At 47.8% G+C, this 9,279-nt stretch overlaps 1 protein-coding gene across 1 annotated transcript in view; it reads right to left on the reverse strand.

Moving 5' to 3' along the window:
- The window catches only part of plat (plasminogen activator, tissue), a 29,605-nt gene extending 20,737 nt beyond the window's left edge, over positions 1–8,868 (reverse strand). The window contains exon 1 of the mRNA XM_072266323.1: positions 8,774–8,868. The gene's annotated coding sequence lies outside the window, so the exon portion shown is untranslated. The remainder of the gene's footprint in view (positions 1–8,773) is intronic.
- Positions 8,869–9,279: the final 411 nt, after the last annotated feature.

Genomic DNA, 9,279 nt, shown 5'->3' on the forward strand with positions numbered 1-9,279 from the left:
GGTGGTCAAAGCAAACAAGACATTTCACTGTATGTTTCGATATACAGATGATAAAATCCTCCTGAAACCTGAAAATGCTGAAGGAACTCAGCAGGTCAGGCATCATCAATGGAGAGGACTAAATGGTCAGCATTTTGGACCAAGACCCTTCATCAGGACCAGAAAGGAAGGGGCAGGGGCCAGAATAAGATGGTGGGGGTGAGGGAGGGGTGCTAGCTGGCAGGGGATGGGTGAGACCAGGTGAGGGGGGAAGGTGGCTGGCGACGAGTAATCAGGGGTGCAGTGCTAGCTGGAGCACGTCTGGCACCTCTTTAAGAAAAAAGACAAAATAAACAAGCTAATTAATTAGGTGCCACTCAGGGTGATTTGAGTATCTCAGAAACTGCTGTTCTCCTGGGATTTTTACGCATAACAGACTCTGGAATTTACTAAGAATGGTGCCAAAAACAAAAAAAAAAATCTAGCGAGTGGCTGTTCTGTGAACGAAAACATCTTGTTAAATCCACTCGCTGGGTGTTTTTTGTTTTTGGCACCATTCTTTGTAAACTCCAGAGTCTGTTGTGTGTAACAATCCCAGGAGATCAGCAGCTTCTGAGATACTCTAATCACCCTGGGCGGCACCTAATTAATTAGGTTGTTTATTTCGGCTTTTTTCTTAAAGAGGTGTCGGACGTGTTCCAGCTAGCACTGCACCCCTGCAAGTAATAATCTCAAAGAAAAATATGAGGCATACTCAGGTCAGGCAGCATCTGTGGAGGGAAAGAGTTAACATTTCTGGTCCTTTCAGCAGAACTGGGAAAGAAAAGAGAAGCACACACAAAATGCTGGAGGAACTCAGCAGGTCAGGCAGCATCTATGGAGGGGGAATGAGTAGTTGACCATGTTTCAGGCCAAGTCTCTTTATCAGGACTTTCTGCTATCTGGATGAAGGATCTGAGCTCAAGAGATCTTTGTTCACTACCACATGCATTACTCTCAGTAGAGAGTGCAGGGCCCTGCTCAGGTCTGCAGTTTCACAAGACAACAGGGTATTAAATAAAAGCACTAACTTTGCACAATTCCTGGTCCAGAATGGAAACAATCAGTTCAGTCAGATCGAGTCATTGAACTCCGCAGCACACAAGCCCTTCGGCCCATCTAGTCTATGCCAAACCGTTAATCCACCTAGTCCAATCTACCTGCATCTGGACTATAGAACTCTAGGCACCTCCCATCAATGGACTTATCCAAACTTCTCTAAAATGTTGTAATTGTACCTGCAACCACCACTTCTGCTGGCAGCTCTTTCCACACTCTCACCACACTGAAACATTAAACATTTCTCATTTCACCTTCACCTAGTCTAGTCTCACCCCACCCAACCTCAGTGGAAAAAGCCTGCCTGCATTTACCCTGTCTTTACCTCTCATAATTTTGTATACCTCTATCAAATCTCCCCTCATTCTCCTACACTGTGGGAAATAAAGTCTGAACCTATTCAACCTTTCCCTGTAATTCAGCTCCTCAAATGCCAGCAACACCTTTCTAAACTTTCTCTATACTCTTTCAAATTTATTGATATCTTTCCTGTAGGTAGGTGACCAGAACTTGACACAATAGTCCAGATTAGGAAAAAGACACAGCAGACGCCGGACTCTGGGGCAATACACAGTCTGTTGGAGGAAGTCAGTGGCTCAGGAATTGTCAGTCCTGATGCAGGTTTTCAGCCCAAAGCCTTGACAATTCCTTCCCGCAAACAGCCCACTCCCCAACCACGATTCACCAAGTTCATCCAGCGGATCACTTTGCTTGCTGTTATCAAAATCTTTCGTTAGTTCAAAATCTCTCCCAAATCCTTGTCTGTCCTGTGGAGACCCTCCAGGCCTTGCCACAGGACCTGCCCTGGATCCTGTCTCGCGTCTGTGCATCCTCGAAGAGTTGACAACATTATTAAGTGAACACAATGCTTCATCTGAGATTTAAACAGCCTTCCTCAAGTGTTGCCTTATACTCAACTCCTCTCTCAATCAATCCAAGGATCCCCAGTGCAGTTTTTAGAACAACTTTTCTCTCAAACCCACCCCACCATATTCAAATGCCAATGCGGGCGTGTTCTGGGATTGGTGTTGAGGATCGAGTCCTATTGGTTGAATCAGAGTCAGGAAGTTGAGGCCTATTGGCTGGAGTTGAGCCTGTGACTCTCCATGAGTCGGCTGGGGAGATCCGAGCCTGAGTCTGAGCCCGAGCCTACTGGAGACTGAAGGCGGCCTGTCTGTGATTAAAGGTCTGTTTCTGGGCGTGGGTGGGAGGGAAGAATGGGGCTTGTTTTGTTGCTTCTTGTGTTCTGCACTGTGGGCAGAATGTATGGCAATGCTTGTGGGCAGCCCTCAGTACGCCTTCAGTTGTGACGGTTGTTAATGCAGAACAACGCATCTCAACATACACACAATAAATAAACTGGAATCTTGATTCTTGAACGTAGGTCTCTCTGCTCAGAACTGCACCATTCGTTTCTCATTCTTACCTTCCGGAATTTTCTTCCTAAAATACTCTGCTAGATTCCATCAGCTGTCCATCTGCGTGCTTTGGCATCTTTCACTGCCCTCCTTATTGTTTAGAACTTTCCCGTTTACAAACTTAATGATCCTCCACACCCGGACCAAACTTAAACAACTGTGACCTTCAATTTCCTGCTCTGAAGAATCACCGACAAGCCATCACTGCCTCTTTGCTCCAATACATTCTAATTCACAGTGAGTTTCAATTTTCCATGATGTAATAAATCTGGTGATTTAAATGCTTCAAGTGACAACTAAACCAGACAATATTCCTGGGAGGTCAGTGTTAGGTTGAAGTTTACTGATGTCTACACATCTACTGGAGTAATGCCACTGAGCACAGACCCCCGCCACTCCAGTTCCAAAACTAATGTCTCGTAACCCCTTGCATTTCTCTGTTTTACTGTGAATGCCTGTAAGAAAGCGTATTTACTTAGAGATACGGTAAGGAATTGGCCTTTTAGGCCATTTGAGCTGCACCGCCCAGCAACACCCGATAACTTTGCTTTCATCCCAACCTAATCACGGGGCAATTAACCTACTCGGTATGCCTTTGGACTGCCCAGAGAAAACGCACGCCTTTCTTGGGGAGGTGGTACAGAGGTTCCTTACAGAGCAGGCCAGGACTAAACTCTGACGCCCCAAGCAGTAACGGTGTCACGCTAACTATTACGCTACCGTGACGCCCACATATAGTACTGGGTGAAATACGCAGACTTTGATCATTAAGAAATTGGAAGTTTGATACAAGTGTACAAATTGATAGCAGGCAGAGAGTGAGTGGGCAGCCAGAGACTTTTCCCCAGGGTGGAAATGGTTACTATGAGGGGGCATAACTTTAAGGCGAATGGAGGAAATTACAGGGGGAAGTGAGAGGTAGGTTTTTTTAACAGAGTGCTGGGTGCATGGAATGTCCTTCCAGGGGCAAATACATTAGCGATAGTTAAGAAACTCTTAGTCAGGTACAGGGATGATAGAAAAATGGAAGGATACGTGGGAGGGAGGGGTTAGATTGACCTTAGAGTAGGTTGGACAGTCTGTTCTGTACTATACAGTCTAATATCTTCTATCTCCCAAGGCATGGTGGCCTCTGGCCGTCCCTCAGAAACACACAACCACGTTAACCCTGTGTAATGATTTGGGGGAAAAAGCACAAAGACAAGGTTAACCAATCCTGTGGCAACTGTGGTATGGACTCATTTTGAACCTTTAAATGCAAAAGTACTCCCCAGACTCTTTACATTATTTAACAACATTTCCTACTAAGGAGATAGTGAAGAGGAACAAGGACAGTGATTTCACAAGGATCCTGAAGAGATTTAGTGAGGGAATTTCAGAAGGGGGAAACATTGCCTAACAAATAACATTGAAAATAACGAAGAACCTAGATAACAATAATAACTGAGGTTTCACGTATCGAAGGGTCTTGATAAGATACCTTGAACTAGTCAAAGGAAGAAGAACTACAGAATGAGTTGCCAGTTGCAGTCAGGACGTAGAGCAGGAATAAAGAGCAGCCTTGAGCTGCGGTAGATGGTCGATGGTGATGCTCCACGGGAGCCAGGACCGAAATCACTTCTGTTTATCACTTTGCATTAACGGTTGGCACAGAGTCAAAAATACTTGCTAAATTTGCAGATGTTATAAATCTGGAGGTGCAGTCATTGCTACAAATCATAAGAGACATTAATAAATTTGCAGCACGGTCAAATAATTGGCAAAAGGATTTCAGTGTAGACAGCAGTGGGGTGGCAGCTCTTAGCAAGAAGCTTCTGTTGGGGAAGAATGGACAGTCGACGCATTGGGCGGAAATCCTTCATTAGGACAGGAAAGGAAGGGGGAAGAATCCAGATTAAGAAAGTGGGGGAGAGGGACGGGAGTACAAACTAGCAGGTGATAGGTGAGACCAGGTGAGGGGGAAGGTGGGTAGGTAGGGGAGGCAGATGAAGTGAGAAACCAGGAGGGGATGAGTGGAAAAGGTAAAGGGCCGAAGACAACAGACTCTTATAGGGGAGGAGAGTGGACCACGGCAGAAAGGGAAGGAGGAGGGGAACCGCGTCGATGATGGGCAGGTGAAGCAAAGAGGAGGAGTAAGAAGGGAGCAAGAAAGGGGAATGGAAAACAAAAGGTGGTGGGGGGTGAGGAGAAATTACCAGAAGTTACAAAATCACGAGCATGAGGTCAAGTCAACCAAGTTCTAGAACTTATTGAATTGGAAAGTAAAGGATGTTCTGATAAATCATAATTGAATCACGATCAGATAACAGCTGTGTGTATATTTCTTGCTGCTGTGATCAAAGGCTTTGGCAAGGTGACAAAGGAAATGTATGAAAAATGCAGTACTGCTATGACTCTTCATTTTCTAACCTTATTCATCTCCCAGAACAAACACTGGGTCTTTGTTCTCTGAGGGTTGGACTGATAATGGACTTTTGATGAGGTGGACTCACATGGAATATTAAAAAGACAATATCTTTATTTCTAACATGTCCATCGAAACGTACAGGGAAATGTATCGCTTTCGACGGGGCAGCCCGCAGCTTCTGGTGCTGACAGTTAAAGAGTACATAGAGTCATCGAGCCGTCGAGAAGTACAACACAGAAACAGGCCCTTTGGCCCATATAGTCCATACTGAAACCATTTAAGCATGTACATATCCAAACTTTTCTTAAACGTTGAAATCGAGCTCGCATGGTCTACTTGTGCTGGTGCCTCATTCCACACTCTCCCGACCCTCTAAGTGAAGAAGTTTCTCCTCATGTTCCCTTTAAACTTTCCCCCTTTCTCCCTTAAACCTCTGGTCGTAGTCCCACTCAACCTCAGTGGAAAAAACCTGGTTACATTTACCCTATTGATACCCTCCATAATTTTGTATACCTCTATCAAATCTCCTCTCAATCTCCTACATTCCAAGGAATAAAGTCCTAGCCTATTCAACCTTTCCTTATAGCTCAGGTCCTCCAGACCTAGCAAAATCCTTGTGAATTTTCTCTGTACTCTTTCAACCTTGTTTACATCATTCCTGTAGGTAGGTGACCAAAACAATATTCACAAATTCAACATATATATATTCAACATATATTCAATATAACACAATATTCCAAATTAGGCCTCGCCAACATCCTATGCAACTTCAACATAACATCCCATCTCCTGTACTCAATACTTTGATTTATGAAGGCCAATGTGCCAGAAGTTTCTTTATGACCCTATCTACCTGTGGTGCCACTTTCAATGAATTGCAGACCTGTATTCCCAGATCCCTTCATTCTGCTGCAGTCCACTGCGCCCAACTGTTCACTGAGCATTAAATTCCATCTGCCATTTTTCCAGCTGATGCAGATCCCTCTGCAAGCCATGATAGCCTTCCTCAGCATCCTCTACACCCCCAGTCTTGGTGTCATCAGCAAATTTGCTGAACTACATAACCACATTATCAACCAGGTCATTGATATAGATGACAAACAACAATGGGCCCAGCACAGATCCTTGCGGCACTGCACTCGTCACAGACCTTCAGAGATGCAACCGTCTACTACCATCCTCTGGCTTCTCCCACAAAGCCAATGTCTAATCCAATTTACTACCTCATCCTGAATGCTGAGCAACTGAACCTTCTTGACCAACCTTTCATGCGGAACCTTGACAAATGCCTTGCTAGAAACAATGTAGACAACGTTCACTGCCTTGCCTTCATCAGCCTTCCTGGTAACTTCTTTGATTGGTTATCATGCATGAAGCCATGTCTTATCTTTAATCAGTCCATGTCTATCCAAATACTTATATATCCGGTCTCTTAGAATACCTTCCAATAACTTTCGCACTACTGATGTCAGGCAGACTGGCCCATAATTTCCTGGTATCTGTCTACAGCCTTTCTTAAACAGTGGAACAACATTGACTATCCTCCAATCCTCTGGTACCTCACCTGTCGCTAAGGATGATTTATATATCTCTGCTAGGGCCCGGGCAAATTCTGCACAGGGTCCGAGGGTACACCCCGTCAGGGTGGCAAACACCTCCTCCTCTCTGGTGACAGGTATATACTCTGATAATAAAATTTACTTTCAACTTTATGTTTCAGCCTGTGATCTCTCTACAAATTTGTTCCTCTAAATCCCTCGGACTGTTGGGTGGTCTGTAACAAAGCCCTATTAACGTGGTCATACCTATCTTATGTCTCAGTTCCACACATGAAGCCCCACTAGACGAGTTATCCAGTCTGTCCTGAGGAGCTCTGCCGTGAAATTTTCCCTGACTAGTAACCCCACCCTCCTCCTTTAACCCCTCCCGCTCTGTCGCATCTAAAACAACGGAATATTGTGCTGCCGGCCCAACCCCTCCTGCAACCGAGTCTCACTAATGTTGAGAGGGGGGAGCAGTGTCATAGTTTCAAGTTCCTCAGCATACACATCACCGATGATCTCACCTGGACTGTGCGCACCGGCTGTGTGTCAAAAAAAAAGCACAGCAGCGTCTCTTCCGCCTCAGGCGACTGAAGAAGTTCGGCATGAGCCCCCAAATCCTCAAGACCTTCTACAGGATCACCATTGGGAGCATCCTGACTGGCTGTATCACCGCCTGGTACGGGAACTGCACCAACCTTCATCGCTGGGCACTGCAGAGAGTGGTACGGACAGCCCAGAGCATCTGTGCATTTGAACTTCCCTCCGCTGAGGACATGTACAGCAGCAGGTGCGTAAAGAAGGCCCAGAAGATCATCGGGGTCACCGGTCACCCAACCGTAAACCGCTTCAGCTGCTTCCGTCTGGCAAACGGTACCGCAGCATTAAAGCCAGGACCAACAGGCTACGGGACAGCTTCTTTCTACAGGCCATTAGACTTAGAAATTCACGTCTTGTACATTGCGGCGGAGTCGTAACGCAAAGATTTTTTTACTCTCTCACGTTGTGAGATGGATGTAAGATTTAAATAAATTCAACAACTGCTACAATATCACAATGCCAGGTGTTGATCCATGCCTTGAGCTGATCCGCCTTTCCTACGATACTCAGCTCAGGATACGGGTGGCACCATGCTCAACATTTTGGTTCCTGACTTTGTCTGAGGTCTTCCCAACATCTGTCTCCACAGCCTGTCCTCTAACTGTTCTGGTGCTCTGGTTCCCACCTCCCAGCAACTCTAGGTGCTGCCTGAGTGCTTCCAGCAGCGTTATATTTGCAGCCAATGTCCAACCTCACGCGATGGAGGAGCGGCCGGAGCCGCGGCGGTGTCGGCGCCGAGTGGCCGCTCGTGGCACCCACCACACACACCGACCCACCGACAGCACCGAACCTCCTGCCACCGAAGCCGGGTTCAGCGATCATTGGGGTCAACCCTTCCCGTGCTGCCAAACTGCGGTAACACCGATACGCGAGACCCTACCAGAGCAACGCACGCAAAACGCTGGACGAACTCAGCAGGACCCGATGAAAGGTCTCGGTCCGATACGTCGACTGTTTATTCCGCCTGACCCGCGGAGTTCCTCTAGCATGGTTAATGCGTTGCGACAGTAACTACGACAGGCACATCCTTTCCCGGAGGCTCTGTTACAACACGGGACGCCTGTCTCGGGGCCGCTCTCAGCATCTTTGCTTCTGGTACTACTTTACTAGAAAGATTCACTAATTCCAACAATTCAGCTTCTCTCCTTTACACACTCGCAATAACACACACATGCGTACTCACTCTCTCATACAAACGCACACTTTCTTTCACACACACACCCTCTCGCGCACATACACGCTCTTTCACACACCCACTCGCTTTCACACAAACACTCTCTTTCACACTCTCTCTTACGCACTCTCTATTTTACATACACTCTTTTTCACACATACTCTCTCTCACACACCCACTGTCTTTCACACACACGCACTCTCTCTCTCTTTCACACACACATTTTCGCGCACATATTCTCTCACACACACATAGAGGAAAGGGCGGACAGGAGAGGGGAGGCAGAGAGCGGCCGGGGAGAGTCGGGGGTGCTGCGCTGGGCATCGTTGGAAGGGCGAATGCGGCAAAGAGACTTGCGTAGGGTAAAGGGACAGAGAGAGGGACAACAGGGCAGAGAGGGAGGGAGCCCCTCCGACTGACGGGACACCTCGTGGAAAGTTGCGAGTCTGGAGTCGAGTATCGGCAGTCCCGGGCCACCGCGCTATCCTGGGAGTGGGTTAGGGGGTTGGGGGCCGGGAGTCCGGTCCGAGCACGGAGCGCCAGGCGCTGAACTCACTGAAAGAGACGCCGCTGATCCTCTCGTCGCCGCGATCGCCGAAACTGCGCCGCTCCCGGTCGTCGGCGCCGAGTTTTGTAGCAGAGAGAGGCGGGCACGGCAGTGAGGTCACAGCCCTCAGAATGGGGGTGGGAAGCTCCACCCCTCCGTCCCACTGATACCCACCCTCCCCTCTTCTTCTCTCCTCCCTCTCCTTTGTCCCTCCCTCCACTACCTCCTCTCTCCGTGCAGCCCTTCCCTCCGTCTCACCGCGGGACCGAACCTGGTTTGGGGGGCGGGGGAGGTGGAGAGATCCTGGCACACTGACCTGTGAGAGATCTAAGAACAGGAAAATAGCACCGGGAGAACCCGCCACTGGCATTGGAAACCCCCGGCACTGGAAGACACTGGTTCCAGGGACAGTGGCACCAGGGGACACTGGCACTGGGAGATCCAGCACTGGGGTGGGGAGATACTGTTGCTGGGAGATGTTGCCACTATGAACTGTGTATGGAGACATTGGCACT

Source organism: Mobula birostris, chromosome 8, assembly GCF_030028105.1.
Source record: "Mobula birostris isolate sMobBir1 chromosome 8, sMobBir1.hap1, whole genome shotgun sequence".
NCBI classification, from domain to species: domain Eukaryota; kingdom Metazoa; phylum Chordata; class Chondrichthyes; order Myliobatiformes; family Myliobatidae; genus Mobula; species Mobula birostris.